This window comes from Narcine bancroftii, chromosome 1 (genome assembly GCF_036971445.1).
Source record: "Narcine bancroftii isolate sNarBan1 chromosome 1, sNarBan1.hap1, whole genome shotgun sequence".
Taxonomy (NCBI): Eukaryota; Metazoa; Chordata; class Chondrichthyes; order Torpediniformes; family Narcinidae; genus Narcine; species Narcine bancroftii.
The window spans coordinates 214,536,728-214,560,167 of NC_091469.1; positions in this window are offsets into that span (position 1 = coordinate 214,536,728).

The window sequence follows — 23,440 nt, forward strand, 5'->3', positions numbered from 1 at the left end:
TTAAGATGGTATGTGGATGGAAAGAAAAAGTTTGAAAACCACTGTTTTAATCGAACCTAATTGTCTTGTTATGTACATGGTTCCATAACTCCAAAGGAAATGGGCCAATTACAATTTTTCTCAATCAAAATATTTCAGTAACAATTGGGTCTAGAGCAGTGATTCTCAACCTTCCTTTCCCACCTTAAGCAATTCCTAACTAATCCCAGAGCACTTATGGCATGGGGATTACTTAAAGTTTTATGTGAGTGGAAAAAGAAAGGTGGAGAACCGCTGGGTTAAACAGGTTAAGACTTTATTCCCAGACCATAGAAGAAGAATGGAGATTTGATAGATATATTTAAAATTATGAGTGAGATAGGCAGAGTAAATGTAGATGGGGTTTTTTCTACTGAAGGTAGGTGAGATACAAACCAGAGGACATGGGTTAAGAGTGAAAGGGGAAAGGTTTAGGAGGAACACGAGGGGGAACATCTTCACACAGAGAGTGGTGGGGGTTTGGAATGAGTTGTCAGCTAAAGTGGTGAATGTGGGCTCAATTTTAACATTTAAGAGGAATTTGGACAGATACATGGATGGGAGAGGTATAGAGCTTTATGGACTACGTGCAGGTCAATGGGACTAGGCAAAGAAAAAATGGTTCAACACAGACTAGAAAGGCTGAAGAGACCTGTTTCTGTCCTGTAATACTCTATGATTCTATCTTAGGAACAGATGCAGCGGAGCCGGAGAACCCTTGTCCTCGCCTCCCTTTCAACCTATCATCCACTCCGCACCTACCTCTTTGACTGCAAGAAATGCCACACGTGCACCCATACCTCCTCCCTCAACACTACTCGGGGTCCCAAACAGTCCTTCCAAGGGAAGCAACACTTGTGAATCTGCAGGGGGCATTTACTGCATCCCATTGTGGTCTACATTGGAGAAACTGGTTGCAGACTAGGAGGTTGCTTCATTGACCACCTTTGCTCTGTCCTCTGCAGTACCTGAATTTTTGGAAATATACCTTTACCTCCTATGGACCCTATGAGATCTTCAGATTTTGTCCAGCAATTTTGTGTTTTTACTACAAAAGAGATGGTGAAACAACTATACATATATACATTTTACAGGTTAAGTCTATCAGGAAATCTCCTCTGCCACAGCGAGTGATGTGGCAATGGGGCATTGCTGTAGCTTCCTGAGGAGCTGGTGAGGCTGGCATGCTTGTCGAGGGGTGTGGGCAGGTGGGGTGGTAAAGGAGGATGGTGCTGGTGCATCATTGGCGACAACAGTGGACGGGTAGAGGGGTGGTCAGCTGCAGGTTCTGGGACCACAAAAGTCAAAGTGGGGAGTGTGTCTGTTGAGAGTCAGTGATGGTCAGGAAGGCCTCTGGTTGTGCCATGTCTTGGATCAAGACTGTGTCTTCACGCCCATCAGGGAAGGCAACACATGCACACTGGGGGTTAGCATGGAGAAGGCGGACCATCTCAACCAGCGGGTCAGTCTTAGATTGTCTGACATGCTTCAGGAGCAGAACCGGTCCTGGGGAGGTAAGCCAGATGGGCAGTGTAGTCCCTGATGCAGACTTCCTACGGAAAACAAACATCCATTCATGAGGCATGTTGTTGGTGGCCATATATAAAAGTGATCAGACAGAGTGGAGAACATCTGGGAGAACTTCTTGCCACTGGGAGATGGGTAGATCCCGTTACCTCAGTGACAGGAGGACAGTCTTCCAGACTGTGGCATTCTCCCTTTACACTTGCCCATTTCTCCTAGGATTGTAGCTGGTGGTCCTGCTCCTGGCAGTGCCTCTGGCCAGCAGGTACTGCCACAGCTCATCATTCACAAATGATGTACTCCAGTTGCTGTGGATGAAGCCAGGGTACCCAAAAATTGGGAAGATATTCTGGAGGGCCTTGATAACTGTGGTTGTGGTCATGTGTGGGCAAGGTATGGTGAAGGGGAAGCGAGAGTATTCATCGATGATTGTAAGGAAGTAGACATTCCAGTTGAAGGAAGGGGGTGGTCTTTTGACATCAATGCTGAGGCACTAGAAGGGGTGGGTAGCCTTGATCAGATGAACCTTGTCCGGCTGGTAGAATTGAGGTTTGCATTTGGCGCAAAACCTGGCAGTTTTTAGTCATTGCCTGGTATTCTTCAACCGAGTATGATAGATTTCGAGATTTGATAAATTGGAAAAACCTAGTTACTCGGGACTGGCAAAGGTTATTGTGGAGAGTCTGCAGTCTCTCCATTTGAGCACTAACACAAATTCCTCAGTAGAGGGCGTCCAGGGGCCCGTTAAGTTTGCTGGGCCAATAGAGAATGTCAAAGTTGTAAGTGGACAGTACAATTCTCTACCTGAGGATCTTATCATTTTGATTTTGACCTTTTGCTTATTATTAAACATGAATGCGACCGCTCGCTGATCTGTGAGGAGGATGAACCATTTTCTAGTGAGGCAGTGGTTCCAGTGGCGTACAGCCTCCACAGTGGCCTGGGCCTCCTTCTCGACAGAGGAGTAGCAACTTTCAGGGCCTTGGAGAGTGCATGAGGAAAAGGCGATGGATTTCCCTGCTTGATTGAGTGTGACAGCCTGGTCAAAGTCAGACACGTCTCTCTACTTGGAACAGTGTGGACCTGTCTATGGCATGTATGGTTGCCTTGGTGTTGTCACCTTTGATTCTGTCAAATGGAGCTTGGGCCTCTGCTGGCATGGGAAATATGGTGGCCTTGACCAATGGGCAAATTTTGTCTGGATAGTTTGGAACCCATTGAGCTTAATATGAGAAGAACCCGAGGCATCTCTTCGGTGCTTTGAGGGTATGTGGGAGGGGTAGCTCCATCAGCAGATACATGCCATCAGGGTTGGGGCCAAGCTTCTCAGGTTTCATGCTTCTTTGAAATTTTAATTAATAAAGTTGATGTACCATCAATAAACACAAAAGGATGAGTTGCAAAAATATCGGATTTTTATTAACTAAAGATTGGAACAACCATCAATCTCATTGACTGAATGAAGCAAAGAGAAAGGGGAAGCATGCAAGGGGCTATGGGTAGGATCAGTCTTGGGAGGTGTGTCCACCTGGCAGTAGCCAATCATGGCACAACAGTGGTTTACCACAACTACATTCACATCCTTTACAGACTATCGTGTTTCACTACAGACTTCTTTGCCATTACACTGGTGAGCTATATCACTTTTGTGCACATTTTGGTGAATGATCATCTGCTAGTTCTATCCTATCTACACCACTGGTCTTCAAGTATTTTCCCATTGCACTTTATCTTGCAAGATGTCCTGATCCAATTGGCTGCATGATGAATGGACTTAACCATATAACCATATAACCACTTACAGCACAGAACAGGCCAGTTCGGCCCTACTAGTCCATGCCGTAACAAATCACCACCCTCCTAGTCCCACTGACCAGCGCCCGGTCCATACCCCTCCAGTCCTCTCCTATCCATGTAACTATCCAGTCTTTCCTTAAATGTAACCAATGATCCCGGCTCGACCACGTCTGTTGGAAGCTCATTCCACATCCCCATCACCCTTTGCGTAAAGAAATTTCCCCTCATGTTCCCCTTATAATTTTCCCCCTTCAATCTTAGACCATGCCCTCTAGTTTGAATCTCCCCCACTCTTCATTGAAAAAGCCTATCCACGTTTACTCTGTCTGTCCCTTTTAAAATCTTTTCATTTGGCAAAAGATTTGTAAAATACATATTCCATCGATAAAATTATGATTAGTTGCTGACATATGTTAACTCACAACTGGATAAGTTGATTGATTGTTGCATTGAATTGTTTATTGTCATGTGTACCAAGTGATGTAATCCAAGCAAGTCAATTCATTCAGGAAGTAGTGGAATAATAAGAAGTGATGGTGATAATTGGACATGGATAGGAGGACAGGAGAGGACAAGTGAGAATTGATTGGGGGAGGGGGTTGTTCTGTGAATTCAGAGCTGGAGGAAAGGAATCAGAGCGAAAGGGAAAGACAGTGACAGAGAGATAGAAAAATGGAGAAATAGGGATAGGGGAAGAGATGGGAGGAGGAATGGCTTCGGGAAACAGAAGGTTGATGGTAATGTCATCTGGTTCGAGGATGCCTAGATGGAATATGAGGTGTCATTCCTCTAATTTGCAGATGTGCAGGTGGTTTCAGTCTGCCAGTGCATGAGACAATGGGCAGACACATGGGAATGGAGTAGGGAATTGAAATGGGTGGTCACTGGGTGATCCCTGCTATTGCAGAGGACAGAGTGAAGGTGGTTAATGAAGCAACTCCCAGTCTGCGTCTAATCTCTCCAATGTAGACCACAATGGAATGCAGAAAATGACCCCGCAGATTCACAAGTGAAGTGTTGCTTCACTCGGAAGGACTGTTTTGGGCCCTGAGAGAGATGTTGGTGCAAGTGTGGCATTTCTTGTGGTCAAAGGGGTAGGTGGTGAGTGGGTGATAAGGGGAAAGGGAGGAGTGGACGAGGGAGTCACAATGGGCATGCTCCCTGCAGCAGGTGGAGATGGGAGGAAATAGATAGCAGAAATGGTAGAGGATGATGTGTTGGGTGTGGAGGCTAGTGGGGTGGATGAGGAACCTTCCCCTTGTTGCATGTGGGGGTGGAGGGGGCCAGAGCAGATGTGCGGGTAATGAAGAATATGCGGGTCAATGCTAAGATGATGGTGGTAATGGGAAAGCCGCATATGTTGAAGAAGGAGGACATCTGAGATTATCTAGCGTGGAAAACATCATCCTGGAAACAAATGTGACAGAGTCAGAGAAATTGTGAGAAAGGAACTGAAACCTTACTGGTAACAGAGTGGGAAGAGGTAGCTGTGGGCATTGGTGGTTTTGTAGAAAACGTCTGTTGCGAGTTTGTCTCCCTAGATGGAGACAGAGAGATCGAGAAAGGGGAGAGTGTTGCTAGGGATGGACCAAGTGAATTTGAGGTCAGGGTGGAAGTTGGCAGGAAAGTGGATAAAGGTGCATGAGGCAGCATCAAAGTAGAATTTCCAATTCTAGCTGTTTCATCAACAGTAGAATCTTTGTCAATGAAGCAAAGGAAGAGTTTAGAAACCTTGTCTATGTTGGGTTGTATTATGGATTGCACACATTATTTGCATTGACTTTCCTGCTAATCAAGAAAAAAATGTACATATTTCCAAATGTTGACACATATTTTTGTCCTTGCAAAACAACTGAAACCAGATCTTACAGGCATCAAATTACAAGTGCTGTTTTAGTTTAATAAGATAATTAGTCATTGCGAGCATTATATACCCATATTTGTTTGTTTTTCTTTGCTTTAATGTTATCTGATTTGCTTGAATACCTATGAAAAATCAACAAATGACATGCTTGTTGAGAATGTTCTAGGCAATATCTTGAAGCCAAAAATGTCTTTAGAACTTCAATTCTGCCTAATCAAGGTTTCTTCAAAATTCTTTCAGTTGGTGTTGAAACAGGAACTCATGAAAATTTGACCCACAAACATCTAGAAAATTAAAAAGATATACTGCACTGCTGTATTTCACTAATTTCTGTTCTGCTTGTTTGTTTGGTATGTGACAGATTATGTTATTTTTTATATTGTATATAGATATGTTTTAAAGGAGATAAATTGTGACTTTTTTTAGTGTAGGTCACATACAAACATTTCAAAACAGATCTCATTTAAAAGACTGGAGCTTTGCTCAAGCCGGACAGGCCGGGCTCTGAGTGCCTTTGCAAAATCTTTGAAGAGTGCCTGTAGGGACTTCACTAATGGATTGTTGTTTTGAAAAGCTACAGATGAAAGAATTCAGAGGATTGGGTTCAGAGCTGCAGTCTGTCTAAGTGCAGTTGGCTGTTCTAAAAGGGTCATGTGGTTTTTCAAGCAGTGAGAGAAAAACAGGCTTTTCTCTGTGAGTGAGAGAATTCAGTTCTACAGTTCAGCAGCAGCAGCTGGGACTGGAACATGACAAGCTGGCAAGCTTGTGGAAAACCCCATTCTGAAGATGGGTTGTGAGTTCTTAGTTCAGCCTGGTCAAAGCCCTTGTGGTGCATACAAGAGGAGAGGACTGGTTGCCTAATGTTTCACTTGAAGTAAGGGAAACAAAAAGGAACTCTGTGGTGACCTGAAAGAAAGATGTTATCATCCAGAAAACCCTGATGAGGCAAGTTTCTTTGGCAAGACACTGACGTGGCTGATTGGAAGGAATCAGTTTGTGTTCAATGAGAAACAAATCTCTCTCTTTGAAAACCAACAAGAACCTTCCTGAGTGGTAACCATTTACCTTTCAAGCACCAAAGCCTGGTGAAATTCATAAATGTTAAATTCTGTGCACAGTATATGAATTGCCGGCAAGCAGTGAACTTGGGGGAATGAGAAGTGAGATTGGACTGTGAATTAAAAAACTTTTCCAAACTTACACACACTTTACATACACGTGCACTTAGAATTAGAAGGGGGTTAAGTTAGGTTAAGTAAGTTAATAGTAATAAGTTAGAGTTTGATCCTGTTTTCATGTTTAAAGATAATTAAAAGCAACTTTTGTGTAAGTAGCCATTTGTCTTGGTGAATATCTATTACTGCTAGGTTTAGGGGTCCTCTCGGCTTGTAACAGGTATGTTTGAATGATTTTAAAACAATATTAAAATACAGTCTTTTATTTGTATTTAATGGAAAACTATAATTTTATACAATTATTTAATACCATCCATTTGAAAGAAATGTTGAGTTTTAAAACCTGTATAAATCAGAATCTTTCCATTCCTCAATGATTTTAAAAATAATACATAGTTTTATACTTTCATAATTTTACACATTTCTTAAAGACGCCCCCTCATTCTGCTAAACTCTAAGGAGTATAGTCCTAGTTTACATGATCTCTCCTCATTCCAGAAATCAACTTGAACCTCCTCTACGCTATCTCTAAAATCAGTGCAGGTACTCCTCTACTTACAATAGGGTTACATTGTGACAAACCATTGTAAGTGAAAAAAAATTGTAAGTTGAAAAAGAATAGGTGCTGTACAGTAAGTACCTGGTTTTGATGGCGCTGCTGTCGATTGATAACAAGTGTTAAATGGTACAGGTACTTACCATTAACGTACACAGCTGAAAGCACACTGGGCCTGAAGAATGTTTGAAGTATTGAACTAAAGTTAATTGCTGGATGGTGGGGTGGCTAAAGTTACAGGGTTATCAGTTTCTCTCTCTTCTGATGATGGTCGAGAACTGCTCATAGAACGTACTGGGGAATCAACCCTTGTTGAAGGCACTGGGGCATCGACACTTGTTGATGGTTTAACAGGTGTAGTCTTCTTCAGGAAGATATCAATTTTTGACTGGACAGTTTGTTTCTTCTTTTCATTGTAAATTTCTCTGTAGCAAGCAAGACCATCCTGTATCTGCATGACAACTCTTACAAATCTCTCATCATTGACTTTTATTTCTTCTAACATCTGTATGCCACTATTGATGGTAGCAAGTGCCTCAGCCAGTCTCTTTGCTGTGAACTTTACTGGTGCCTCAGGTATAGCTTCTGCTTCCTCTGCCTCAGTTTATTTATTTCTTGCTTCCTCCAGTTTGATCAGCTCCTCATTGGAAAGTTCTTCAGTCTCAAGGCCAACAAGCTCATGAACATCCTCTTCCTGCATTTCCAATTCTAGCTGTTTCATCAACAGTAGAATCTTTGTTAAAGCCTTTGAAAGTGCTCACAAATATTTTCAAAACTTTCATCCAAATGCTGTTCATGTGTTGCCTTGTGACTTATTCCCATACTGCAGTGATGTTCTGGATAGCATTTAGAATGCTTAGACCTTTCCAAAACTCTCGGAGCGCTCAGCCACGTTCAGTCGATTCAATGGCAAATGTTTGGCATAAATAGAACACTTTGAATGCAGCTATTGTGCCTTGGTCAATTGATTGAATGAGTGAGGTTGTGCTTAGTGGCAAAAACACAACCTTTACATCAGGATGCATGTCACTGATGTGCTGTGGATGCCCTGGAACATTGTCTAAAATCAGTCGAATCTCGACTGGGATGTTGTTTTGATGACAATTTTCTTTTGCCTAGGGATTAAATCAGTTCAAAAACTAGTCTTCAAATAATGCTAATAATCCAGGCTTGCATGTTACGGCAAAAATAAATAAGATAAAAATATGCTTGCTCACATTCTTGAATGCTCTAGGGTTCTCAGGCTTCAATTTGAACCCTGTAACATTTCCACCCAAAAGCAGCGCTACACAGTCTTCAAATGCCTTGAATCCTGGCATTGTCATGGCCTCTTGAATATAGGTACACCCCAGCATACGCTTCCAGAACAAGCTCATTTCATCAATATTAAATATTTGTTCTGGCAAATATTTTTCATCAACAATTATCCTATGCAGCTCTTCCTTAAAAGCTTTGGCAGCTTCAGTATCAGGACTTGCTGCCTCACTGCTAACCTTATGGAAATTTTGATGCCTTTTGAAGCATCGAAACCACCCATGACTTGCTGTAAATGTTTGTATGTATGCTAGATTATCAACATGCTCATTAAGTCTTTAAAAAAAAAATAGCCTGTATTGTCAGTCGGCTAAGCGGTATCTGCTTTTGTATGTGATCTTCCATCCACGTGACAAATTATCTTTCCACATCATCAATTGGCCCAGCTCTTTTCTTCATGAAGATAGTAGAACTTACCAATGCTGACGATTTCACTGCATCACTGATTTGATTCTTAACATGACTGAGATCGTCGATTGTGAAATTTCTAACACATGCTATAGCCATTACCGGCTTCCCTCCTTCATGCCGAGCATCTTGTTTTGTCTCCTGACTAATTGCTTTCCTCTTTTTCTTCTTACCAGAAGCAGGAGACATACATGGGTGTTCAGTAGACATGATGGGATGGAAAAACACAAAATAAAAATTTACACTCATTTGTATGATCGCTACAGAGACTGCACGTTTGGTTGAGTGGATGTTCCAGCTTGCTAGCAATGCCAGCATTACGAGAGATTATCATACTGCATAACGCATGCATGGGAACAGAGCGAAATTCAAAATTCATAGTACGATTTCTACCAAATGCGTATCACTTTTTGAAAATTCATAAGTCAAACTATTGTAAGTAAAGGAGCATCTATATCCTATCTCAAGTAAGGAAACTGGAACTGCCCGCAGTACTCCAGGTGCAGCCTCACCAGTACCCTGTGCAGTTGCACCTGAACCTTCCTGCTCTTAAATTCTATACCTCTGGCAATGAATGCCAATATCCCATTTGCCTTTTTGATTAACTGCTGCACCTTCAAGCTAAAATTTGTGAGACCGTATTGTGTTCAGTTCTGGTCACCTCATTAAAGGAAGGAGAGAAAACTATGGAGAGGGTGTAGAGGAGAATTACCAGGTTGTTACCTGCATTGGAAAATAAGTCTTATGAGACAAGGTTAGCAGAGCTGGAACTTTTCTCTTTGGAATGTAGAAGGATGAGAAGAGACTTAATAGAGGTCTACAAGATTATGAGAGGCAGACATGGGAGGGGGGGGGGGTGGGGGGGACAGCCAGTGCCTGTTTCCAAGGACAGGAATAGCAAACACCAGAGGACATGTGTACAAAGTGAAGGGAGAGAAGTTTAGGGTAAACATCAGGAGTAAGTTTTTTTACGCAGAGTTGTGGATGCCTGGAATACCTTGCCAGGGATTGTGGTGGAGGCTGAAACATTGGGGGCATTTAAGAGATTCTTAGGCACATGGATGAAAGAAAAATAGAGGATTATTGGGTAGGGAGGGTTTTAGTATTTTTTAAAGATATATATGGGTCAGCACATCAAGGGCCAAAGGACTTATTCTGTGCAGAAGTGTTCTATGTTCTAAAAATTCTTTTAAACTTTATTTATAATGTATAAAATACAAGAATATATATATAAAAAACCCGATTACAATTCTTCATTAATAAAATATAAAGTGATAAATTAGTAAATTAGTATACCACCCCAATAAAAATACCTAATAACAGAGCCTTTTACATAAATAGATAAGTGCCCCTTCATTATATATATTAAAAAAATAATTAACATATACTCAGATCCATATATTTTAAATATGGTTCCCACATTTTAGTAAAAAAAATGGTTATTATGTAAACATTATGTTATTTTTTCTAAATAAATACATGATTTCAATTCATTACGTCATCTTTGAATACTTATCTCTACATCATCCTTCCATGTTACCGCTATACATTTTCTTGCCACAGCTAGAACCAAGCAAATAAATGCAATTTGAAATTTATCCAATTTTAATCCCTCTTTTAAATCCATCATGATTCCCAATAGAAATAATAAAGGATCAACTAATAACAGAATATTCTATAAACTTTCTAAAAATTTTCTAATTTTCACCCAAACATTTTGCACCTTTTCACATGACAAAACAGAATGCAAAAGGTCCCTTTTTGTATTTCACACTGTAAACATAGATCTGAATCCCTAAATTCATATCTTTTTAAGTTTTCCAGTGTCAAATATAACTGATGAAAAAAATGAAAATTAACTAAACTATATCTCACATTAATCAACTTTGCTACAGCATCTTCACTCAATCTTCCTCCAATATAACAAGTTGTAAATCCTTCTCCCATTTATTTTTTATTTTAAAAACACTAGGTTTATTCATCTTTTCTTGTAATAAGATAAAATCTGATATAAAATCTTTTTTTCAAAGATTCTGTAATTAACTTTTCAAACCTAGTCAAATTAAGTTCCTGTCCAAAATTTTCTTTTAAAAAAGCTCATATTTGATAATGAGCAAATATTGAATTTAATTATATCTCAATTTTTTTTCTTGCAATTGAGCAAAAGAAAGAAAGACGCCCTTCTCAAAACAATCTTCCATCCTTCGAATACCTTTCAAATCCCACTATTTTAAGTATCGACAATTCGAAGTTTCAACGCATCTCTCTGGCAAAGTTGAGAGGAGTGTCGGCATCCTCTGTGCATGGAGCGACACAAGATGGCGCCGGTGCTACCTCGCTGGCGTAGCTCCAGGACGTCCGTGGGAGTGCTGCGATGTGCGTGGCCAGTAGCGTGGCCGAGAGTTGGGGGGGGCCGAGGGATTTGAGTCTGAGTGAGTTAGTGTGTCTTTGGTCATGCTGGTGCACAGTGATGCACCGTCTTCAGAGGCCCACTTTCGTGCGGGTGGCATTGTCAGACCCACAGCCAGGGAAGAAATACTGATTCCTGAAGATGAAGAAGAAAGGAATCACGTGATGGAGTAGTGGCCAGTAGGGTAAAACCAGCCCTTTGTAGAATAAAAGAAAAAAAGTCAGGAAAAGACAAAGCTCAACAAATATAAAATATAAGAAATAGAAGATAAAGTTGCAGAGAAGTGAATGAAGATGGCACCTAAGAAGGAAACAATAAAAACAACGGGAAAAAAAGAAGAAAAGTCACTGGAAAAGAATGAAGAAGGGCTTACCTGCACGAAGGAACAGGGAGCCATGGTGGTGAAGAGCGCCCGATCTCCGGGGTTGGTGCCGGCCCTGCAGAGTCGCGAACCCCCCCCCCCCCCCCCCACCGACCGGTGGACTGCAAAAATGGCTCACTGAGCCAAACAAGAGTGCGCAATCAAAGGTAAAAGAAAACACCGACAGGAGGGGGGCTCAGCCGAGGACCGGCCAACCACGGCGTGACCAGCTGAGGGATGCCCGACACCAGGGGTCTCAGCTGGAAGATGAGGAAGGTGACAGAAGAGGGAGTGAGGAACCAGCCTACGAAGAAAGTCGACAGGGTGAATGGCAAGAGGAGCAGCAGCAGGAGGCCCGACAGATGAGCAGCCCAGGAGGGGAGGACCAACAGCAAGAGACCCAGCAAGAAGAGGCCTGACAAAGTAATACAAGCAACTCATCAGGAAAATCAGAAGAGACACAGATACAAAGAAGAGAAGAAGAAGACACAAACACAGGTACAGACACAGAAGAAGAGAAAGAAGAAGACCAAGATCTTCACAGAGAAATAGAAGGTAAAACAGATGGACAGAATATAGATAAAGCCTTTTTTGAAGAACAAATGAGAGCATCAAAAGAATGGTTGTCATTAGAATTTAGTGCAATTAAAAGAAAAATGAAGAGAACAGAAGATAAAATGCAAAGATTAGAACTGGTCATGACAGAAATAGGGAAAAGAATAGAAAATGTGGAAGAATGAGAAATGGCTGTAGAAATGGAAGTAAACAACTTAAGATGAAAATTGGAAGAAAGTGACAAAAAAATTAAAGTAGGAGAAACAACATGAAGGTAGTGGACCTGAAGGAGGGTGAAGAAGGCACAGATATGAAGGAATTTATAAAAGAGTGGATCCCAAAGGTCCTGGGAACGACAGATATGCAGGAAGAAATGGAAATAGAAAGGGCACACAGAGCATTAGCTCCGAAACCACAGACACATCAAAAACCAAGATCCATCTTAGTAAAATTTTTGAAATTTTCGACAAGAGAAAATATACTGGAGCGGGCATGGAATAAAATTAGAGAAGATAATAAACCTTTGGAATACAAGGGTCAAAAAATATTTTTTTACCCAGACAGCAGGAGGCTGTGTTTTGAACACAGAGTTTTGAACTCTTAAAGAAGAGGAAGGAATTTAATACAGCAAAATCGATTCGATAGAAAAAAGGTTATAAATTCATGCTAAGACATCCAGCCGTGCTTAAAATATTTATACCCGGGGAGCAAAACAGACTGTTCTCAGATCCGGAGAAGGCACAAAAATTCGCAGAGTGTTTGCAGGATAGAAGGAGAGATGAAGAGATGTAATAAGAATGAAGAATGGCGATAAAGTATATATAAAGATATAAAAACAATGTATACGTAAAGAACTAAAGATGGAAAAGAGAAGGGAAGGACGGAAGGGGGAAAAAATGGGAGAGCTTTGTAAAAAAAAGTGTTTTCTGGGGGGTTTGGGGGCGAGAGAATAACTGTCACTGTGAAATCAGTTGACGCGTGCAAGATCGCAATCCAAATGGAAAGGGGAGTTGTGGTTGCCGGCAAGGGATAAGGGGAAACTCAGATGGCGGGGGGGGGGGGGGGGCATTTGGGGTTAAGGTAATATTGGGTTTGGGAATTGTTGGAGTATTTTATGTTTTAAATGTGTTGTCATACATTGAGTTTAAAAAGGGAAAACAGAGAGATGAAAAGGGGGATGGAGGTGGTGAGAAAGTTGAAATGAGATGTAAACAAGATATAATATGGCCATGTTGAACTATATGACTATAAACGTTAATGGAATACATAACCAAATTAAAAGGAAGAGGCTACTAAATTTACTGAAAAAAGAAAAAAATAGATATAGCATTTGTGCAGGAAACGCATCTAACTGAAGTGGAACATAACAAATTAAAGGGAGACTGGGAAGGTCATGTAGCAGCAGCATCCTATAATTCAAAACCCAGAGGAGTAGCTATATTAGTTAATAAAAATGTACCAATCAAAATAGAGGAGGAAATAATAGATCCAGCAGGGAGGTATGTAACGATAAAGTGTCAGATATATTCAGAATTCTGGAATTTCCTCAATATATATGCATCTAATGAGGAGGATCAAAAGTTTATGCAGGATTTGTTTTTGAAGATTGTAGATACACAAGGAAATATATTGATAGGAGGGCATTTCAACCTTAATTTGGATCCAATGTTGGATAAAACTAGACAAAAGACAAGCAAAAATAATAAAGTGGCCAAATTTATGGTTAAATCAATGCAAGAAATGAAACTTATGGATATATGGAAGAGGCAACACCCAAGTGAGAAGAAATATTCACATAATTCGAGTAGGCATAAAACATACTCAATGACAAAAAAAATAAAATACAAAACATTACAAACGTACAAGGTGGAGAAAAACATAATGAAAATAAAGCAAGAGTATTATGAACTGGGAGAAAAAAAACACAAAATATTAGCCTGGCAACTTAAAACAGAACAAGCTAAAAGAACTGTATTGGCATCAAGGAAAAAGGACAAACAAATTACATATAACCCAATAGAGATTAATGAAAACTTTAAGTAATTTTATGAACAATTATACCAAACTGAGAACGAGGGGAAAGATAATAAAATAGAAGAGTTTTTAGCTAAAATTGAACTGCCAAAATTGCAAGAGGAACAAAAAAAACTGATAAAACCATTTGAAATAGATGAAGTACAGGATATATTAAAAAAAGCTGCCAAACAATAAAACACCAAGAGAGGATAGATTTCCAATAGAATTCTTTAAAAAATTTAAAGAGTTATTAATTCCTCCTCTCCTGGAAGTAATGTACCAGATAGAAGAAACACAAAACTTGTCAGATTCATGTAATACAGCAATAATTACAGTAATACCAAAGATGGGGAAGGATCCATTAACACCAGCATCATATAGACCAATATCTCTACTTAACTCAGATTATAAGATAATAGCGAAATTATTAGCAAACAGATTGGCCGATTGTGTACCAAAAATAGTAAAACAAGATCAAACTGGATTTACTGAGAAAAGACGAACAGCGGATAATGTCTGCAAACTTATTAATCTAATTCATGCAGTTCAAGGAAATAAGAAGCCAACAGTGGCTGTTGCTTTAGATGCAGAAAAAGCCTTTGACAGAGTAGAGTGGTACTATTTATTTAAAGTATTATAGAGGTTCAATCTACCAGAAAAATATATTAATTGGATTAAAACATTGTATAATGGACCATTGGCGAAGGTAACAGTAGATGGATATGTATTGAACTAATTTAAATTAAGTAGGTCAACTAGATAGGGATGTCCATTATCCCCCTTGTTGTTTGCCTTAGCAATAGAACCATTGGCAGAACTGATGAGAATAGAAAATAAAATAAAAAGGATAAAAATAAAGGAGAAGGAATATAAAATCAGCTTATTTGCAGATGACATCATAGTATACTTAACAGAACCAGAAATATCAATAAAAGAATTACATAATAAATTGAAGGAATATGAAAAAATATTGGGGTACAAGATCAACGCAAATAAAAGTGAAGTGATGCCAATGAGTAATGCGGATTATACAGAATTTAAAAAAGAATCACCATTTAAATGGCAAACACAAGCAATCCAATACCTAGGGATCAGGTCAGATAATGATTTAAGCCACCTGTACAAATTAAATTATCAGCCATTAATAAAGAAATTACAGGAAGACTTAGAATATTGGAAAGAATTACTGCTAACATTGATAGGGAGGGTAAATTGCATTAAAATGAATGTTTTCCCAAGAATACAATACCTATTTCAATCATTACCAATTCCCTTCACAGAGAAATTCTTTAATTAACTAAAGAGAATAATAAGGAAATTCTTGTGGAAAGGGGGGAAACCAAGGGTAGCATTAGATAAATTAACAGAGAGGTATAACCAAACTTTAAAAATTATTATGGAGCTGCGCAATTAAGGTATTTATCCAATTTTTACCAGACAAGGTAAAAACCAGACTGGACTAAGATAGAACTAGATAAAATAGGGGAGAATGTACCAGAACATATACTTTATAAGTGGGATGAAAAGCTGGTGCAATATAAAACCTCATCATTTACTTAATATATGGAAGAATATCCACTTAGAAAGGAAAAAAAACGAATTACCAAATACCAAAATTGTTATTGACACAAAACCCACTAATCCCTTTTACAATAGATAACCTTTCCTTTAGAGAATGGGAGAGAAAAGGAATCAAAAAATTGAAAATTTTTTTTGGAAATAATTTATTAACATTTGAACAGCTGAAGTACAAATATGGAATATGATATGTTTGCATATCATCAACTGAAAGCTTATTTAAAGGATAAATTGGGAAATAGATTGAGATTACCAGAAGGAAGCAGCTTTGAATATGTGATTACAGTCACAATGATAATTAAAAGATTTATAACAAACATGTACATTAAGCTGCAAGATCAGGAAAATTATGAAATAAGCTATAAACCTAAACAAAAGTGGGAAAAGGATTTAAACATAAAGATAAAAAAATGAAGCATGGGAAAAGTAATGTTCTGGAATTATTAAGAATACAAAAAACACAAGGTTACGCATGATACAGTATAATTGGTTACACAGGTTATATATCACGCCTCAAAACTTAAAAGAATAGGATCCAACATTATCAGATAGATGTTTTCACTGTAAGAAGGTAATGGGAACAATACATGCAATCTGGGAATATACAAAAGTGAATATGTTTTGGGAAGATCTAAATCAGATATTAAATAAAATCACAAAAAATAACATACCAAAAAATTCAGAGATCTTTCTTTTATGTAATATGAGAAGAAAGGAATTAGGTCTCAAATTGGATAAAGTGCAAAAAAGATTTATTATTATTATAGCCTTCTTTCTTTGGCTTGGCTTCGCGGACGAAGATTTATGGAGGGGGTAAAAAAGTCCACGTCAGCTGCAGGCTCGTTTGTGGCTGACCAGTCCGATGCGGGACAGGCAGACACGATTGCAGCGGTTGCAAGGGAAAATTGGTTGGTTGGGGTTGGGTGTTGGGTTTTTCCTCCTTTGCCTTTTGTCAGTGAGGTGGTCTTCTTCAAAGGAGGCTGCTGCCCGCCAAACTGTGAGGCGCCAAGATGCACGGTTTGAGGCGTTATCAGCCCACTGGCGGTGGTCAATGTGGCAGGCACCAAGAGATTTCTTTAGGCAGTCCTTGTACCTTTTCTTTGGTGCACCTCTGTCACGGTGGCCAGTGGAGAGCTCGCCATATAATACGATCTTGGGAAGGCGATGGTCCTCCATTCTGGAGACGTGACCCATCCAGCGCAGCTGGATCTTCAGCAGCGTGGACTCGATGCTGTCGACCTCTGCCATCTCGAGTACCTCGACGTTAGGGGTGTGAGCGCTCCAATGGATGTTGAGGATGGAGTGGAGACAACGCTGGTGGAAGCGTTCTAGGAGCCGTAGGTGGTGCCGGTAGAGGACCCATGATTCGGAGCCGAACAGGAGTGTGGGTATGACAACGGCTCTGTATACGCTTATCTTTGTTCCTCAACATGATTATCCAACTGCAAGAAAACCAACAAGGTCGGGTCAGATACAGCAATGAGCTCTCTGAACCCTTCTCCATTAACAATGGCGTGAAGCAAGGCTGTGTTCTCGCACCAACCCTCTTTTCAATCTTCTTCAGCATGATGCTGAACCAAGCCATGAAAGACCCCAACAATGAAGACGCTGTTTACATCCGGTACCGCACGGATGGCAGTCTCTTCAATCTGAGGCGCCTGCAAGCTCACACCAAGACACAAGAGAAACTTGTCCGTGAACTACTCTTTGCAGATGATGCCGCTTTAGTTGCCCATTCAGAGCCAGCTCTTCAGCGCTTGACGTCCTGCTTTGCGGAAACTGCCAAAATGTTTGGCCTGGAAGTCAGCCTGAAGAAAACTGAGGTCCTCCATCAGCCAGCTCCCCACCATGACTACCAGCCCCCCCACATCTCCATCGGGCACACAAAACTCAAAACGGTCAACCAGTTTACCTATCTCGGCTGCACCATTTCATCAGATGCAAGGATCGACAATGAGATAGACAACAGACTCGCCAAGGCAAATAGCGCCTTTGGAAGACGACACAAAAGAGTCTGGAAAAACAACCAACTGAAAAACCTCACAAAAATATTATAGCCTTAGCAATAGCAAAAAATGTATAATATCAACTTGGAAAATGGAAGAGAGCTTGAGAATACAGCAATGGTTCATGGAAATGAATAAATGTATTCCATTGGAAAAAATAACATATAATTTAAAAAATAAAGTCACATTATTTGAACAAATTTGGGAACCATACATGACACAAGAGAGAGGGCTTGCCTAGGACCTCCACCCTCTAAAATGATATAACAAAACAATTTGATTCAGTGTGTAAAAGTAGATGATGCATTTTTCTTGTTTATTTTTCATCGTGTGAAGACATTGTTTTATTGTATTGTATATGTTGAACATTTATTGGTTTTGGAGGGGGGTGGGAAGGGGGGAGGGAGGGTAGTGGAAAAAAGGGAGAAAATGACTGTGTATATTTAATGAGAAACATTTGTATATATTTTGGTTGATGTGGTTCACAGTGTGAAAAATAAAAAAATTATATTAAAAAAAAAGATGATGAAGAAGACCAAGAATTGCTAATACCTGCTGCTAATGTTATTGAAGGTAGGCCTAGAACATTAAAGGCACCTTCACCATATAAATCATCAATTTTAATGAGTCCTTCGCCAGGCCCCGATATGGTAACAATGTTTGAAGAATTAACAAAACAAAATGATAATATGATGGAATACATGTCTAACAGTTTCCATAGTATTCATGAACAGTTTGTTGATATTAAAGTCAGAATATCTGATATGTCTGGAGAAATTGCTTCAATGAAATTGGATGTTAACAAATGCCTGCCAGCTGTTGATGTGGTTCAAGAGAGAGTGAAGAATGTCAAAGACAGAGTTGATCAAATTGAAGAGTCGATCACTGGATGGCAAGTGGAGGAGAAATTTTTGCAGAAAATTGATTCATTGGAGAACCAAAGTCGTCGGAATAATATTTAAATAGTAGGTCTTCCAGAGGGTATTGAGGGACCAAATCCTACAAGATTTTTTAAGGATTGGATTCCGGATATGTTGGGGAATGAATATTTTCTAGAAGGTTTGGAATTAGATAGAGCTCATCATGGTTTAAGAAAGAAACCTTTTCCAGGTCAGCCTCCAAGAGTAGTATTGATTAGATGTCTCAGATATCAGGATCGGGAAATGATCTTACGTGCGACAATTCAGCAGGCTCGTATGGATCAGGGCCTGATGATGGTACAGGATAATAAGGTGTTTTTTTAATGCAGATTTAAATCAAGAGGTTATTCAGAGGTGAAAGGAGTTTAATCCAGCTAAAACTGTGCTGTGGAAGAAAGGGTATAGATCTATTTTTCGATATCCAGTGATATTGAAGGTATTCTATGGGCAATTTCAATCGCAATTTTTCAAAAGGCACAAGATGCATTAACTTTTGCTAATTCTTTGCCAGATTCCAAGTTGACTTAAGACCTTTCTACAAAAGCTTTGGTGAGCATTGATAAAGCTGGAAATTGAAAGGGGAGCAGAAAGTTTGAAACTGAACAATTGATGGATTTGGAGGTGGATGCTCAAACTACATCTGAGTCATGAATGGACTATATATTTTATTACTGTGAAGTCTGGTTGGAGGGAGGAGGATGGCACGGTTGTTTCCGAAGTCGTCAGCCACTGGTGGCATTAACCGCACCCAGTTAATAGAGGGGAGTACTGCATTAGCAGTTTTTATGAGAGGGGGGAATATCTTTGTTTTAGTTTAGATTTTTTTTTGTTTTTAAAAATATATTTAAAAGGAGTTTGGAGCCTTTATATTGAAATTGTATTTTTGGTGTGTGCCTGAACTGTTGTAGTTAAAATGTCTAATTTGAATTTTGCAACTTTTAATCTTAAGGGTTTGAATAATCTGATAAAAAGAAAGCACCTTTTGGCCTATATTAAGAAAATAAAAGTGGATATAACCTTTTTACAAGAAACTCACTTGACTGAAAAGAACATTTAAAATTGAAAAGGGATTGGTTTGGACAAGTTATTGCATCTTCTTTTAATTCTAAAGCATGTGGAGTGCAATCCTAATTCATAAAAAAAATGCTTTTTACACTGGAATTAGTTTCGGAGAAGAAGCGTGGACATTGCTAAATGTTTATGCTCCTAATGTAGATGATGAAAAGTTTATTACTGAAGCTTTTATGGGGATGAATCAAGTGCATGATAATATATTGGTGGGAGGAGTCTTTAATTGCTGTTTGGAGTCTTTGCTAGATAAATCTCCAAAGTCTGTAAGAAAATCAAAGATGGCAGAACGTTTGGTAGAGCTTATAAAAGATTTAAATCCGGCAGAAAAAGATTTTTCATTTTATTCGGCAAGATATGAGTCATTTACTAGAATTAATTTTTTTTAAATATCTGCCCAATTACAAGGGAGAATAATTAGTGCAGATTATAAAAGTCGAACATTGTCAGATCATTTACTTTTATTAGTGTCATGTACTATTTCTGATATGGTACAAACTATTTATGGATGGAGATATAATATAGCATTGTTGAAACAACCTGAATTTGTTACTTTTATTAGAGATCAAATTAATTTGTTTATACAATTGAATGAGAACTCAGTACAAAGTAAATTTATATTATGGGATGCTTTGAAAGCATATTTAAGAGGTCAAAGTATTAGTTATACAACTAAACTTAAGAAGAAATATCTGGCAGATAGTCATAGATTTGAGGAGGAGATTAAAGATTTGGAGAAAGACGCAGAGAAATGTGACGGAAGATAAAAAGATATAACTATCAAATTTGAAAATGCGTTATAATACCTTGCAGACAGGTCATTATGAGAAATTGATTCAAAGATTGAAGCAATGGTATTATGAGTTGGGAGAAAGAGCTCACAAAGTATTAGCTTGGCAGTTGAAAACAGAACAAGTTTCCAGGATGATAAATACGGTAAAAAGAGATACAAAAATTACTTATAAACCTCAGGAAATTAATGATGAATTTTGTTCTTTTTATCAGGATTTATTTAAGTCAGAGATTGAACAAGATACTGATCATGTAGAATCACTTTTGGCTGGGTTAGATCTTCCATTTTTACATGATTTAGAAGTTCAGGAGTTAGATTCTTCATTCACTGATTTGGAAATTAAAGAAGTATTACAAACTATGCCTAATGGAAAATCACCTGGAGGAGGTGGATTTACGTTAGAATTTTATAAGGAATTTATTATTTCCGATATTTTGACAGGTAATAACGCAAGAGAAACATTTTCTCTTCCGGAATCTTTTTCTAGAGCTTTGATTACAGTTATTCCAAAAAAAGATAGAAATCCATTTAAAGTAGCATCATATAGACCAATCTCTTTGTTAAATGTAGATTATAAAATTGTGGCTAAAGTGTTGGCAAATAGGATAGCAAAATATTTACCAAAGTTGATTCATGTAGACCCAGCAGGTTTTATTAAAAATCGTTATTCAGCTGATAATATTGTTAAATTAGTTACATTAATTAATGCATCTAAAAATCAACATAATTTACCTTTAACAGCAGCTCTAGATGCTGAAAAGGCTTTTGACCAAGTTGAGTGGTACTTTTTGTTTCAGGTACTGGAACATTTTAAGTTTGGTCCATTTTTCATTGGTTGGGTAAAAGCTTTATATAATAATTCTTCAGCTAGAGTAGTAACAAATGGATTAACTTCATTTTCATTTAATTTATCAAGATCAACTAGACAGGGTTGCCCATTATCTCCAGCATTATTTGTTTTGGTGATTGAACCCTTGGCTCAATCTGTTAGACAGAATATTAACATTAGAGGAATAAGAGTACGAGAAGTGGACTATAAAATTAATTTATTTGCTGATGATGTGTTAATATATTTAACAAACCCTAAAGAATCTTTAGTACATTTGCAGAAATGTTTGGATCAGTTTGGAAAAATGTCTGGGTATAAAATTAATTGGGATAAGAGTGAATTATTACCAGTCTCAAATGAAGATTACTCAGATTGTAAACAGATTACTCAATTTCATTGGTCTGATAAGATAAAGTATTTAGGAGTGATAGGTAAATGTGTGAAATATTGACAGTTGTATCAATTGAATTATATACCTTTAATGAAAAAAATTAAGGCAGATTTGAAGAAGTGGAAAGACCTACCTTTAACCTTAATAGGAAGGGTGAAATGTATTAAAATGAATGTGTTCTAAAATGTTATTACTCATGCACAAGCATTCTCAGGACTCTGCACAACAGGATTTCTCCATTAAAAGGTAAATAGATTTACTACTTTTCTTTCCAAAGTGGATGACCTCACATTTGGCCGCATTGTACTCCATCTGAGAGACCTTTACCTGCTCTCTCTCTTTGCAGACTCTGTCCTCTACATAATTTGCTTTTCTACACATTTTAGAGTCCTCAACAAACTGAGATAGACTACACTTGGTCTTTTCTTCCAAATCATTTGTGTATACTGTGTGCAGTGATGGGCCCCACAGCAATCCCCATGGCATTTCACCAACCACTAATTGGTAACCAGAGAAATGCTCATTTATCAAAAACCCAATTCTGGTGTCTATTGGTTAATAAATCCTCTATCCTTGCTAATACATTACCCCGCACTCCATACATCCTCATCTCATGCAGAAGCCATTTGTATTACATCTATCCAATGCCTTCTGGAAGTCCAACATACAACATTCACTTGTGCCCCTCTAGCTACTGCACTTAAAGAACTTTAGTTAGTTAGTTAAACATGAATTGCCTTTCCTGAATCCATGCTGCATCTGCCTGATAGAACAATTTCTTTCCAGTTGTCTTCCAATGTCTTTCTTAATGATAGCTTCAAAATTTTTCCAGGCTACAGATGTTAAGATAACTGGCCTATAGCGAACTCCCTTTTGTCTATATTTTTAAAACAATGATTACAATAGGGTGGCACAGTTGGCATTGTGGTTAGTGCAATGCCAGCGATGGGGACCGGGGTTTGAATCCCATACTCTCTGTAAGGCATTTTCATGTTCTCTCTGTGTCTGCGTTGGTTTTCACTGGGAGCTCTGGTTTTCTCCCACCATTAAAAATGTACTGGGTTTGTATGTTAATTGGGTGTAAATTGGACGGCATGCATTTGTGGGCTGAAATGGCCTGTGCTGTTTGTCTAAATTTAAATTTAAAATTTAATATGCCTATCGATAACCATTAGCAGAACTGGCCTTCTCAAATATATATATATAGAGAGAAAGAAAGTCATCTGAGATTGTTGAACTTGATATTGAGTTTGGAAGGTTGTAATAAGCCCAGATAGAAGATGAGGTGTTGTTCCTCAAGCTTAGATTGGGCTATGATAATTAACAGTGGACGAGGCCACAGAGAACAGAATGGGAATGGGATGGAGAATGTAAGTGGCTCTGCAAACTGAATTGAGGTATTCCACAAGGTGGTCACTTAATCTGGCTTTGGTTTCTCCAATGCATAGGAGACCACATTAAGACTGTTTAATACATTAACCATTTGAAGGGTCCATGTCAGGGGTGGCCAAAAGTGGCTCATGAGTCACATGCGCTCTTTGACCTTTAATATGCGGCTTGCTGCAGGTCTCCCCCCCCCCCCCCCCCGTCCGCCCGACTCGGACTTCCGGTCTCTCCCCGTCACCCGCCCGACTCACTTCTTTAATAGCCTGATATTTGTAGCATTGTATTTTAGTCATAAAAAATATGATTACAATAAGACTAATTTTGTAAGGTGGAAATCCGATTAAAATATCTCTCATTTTTTTTGCTTTACCTTTTTTTTACATATTTATGTCTTTATGAATACTGAAACTAATACAAATTAACAGTTTAAAAACTGCATGCATGAATAAATATTATTGCATTTAATATGCA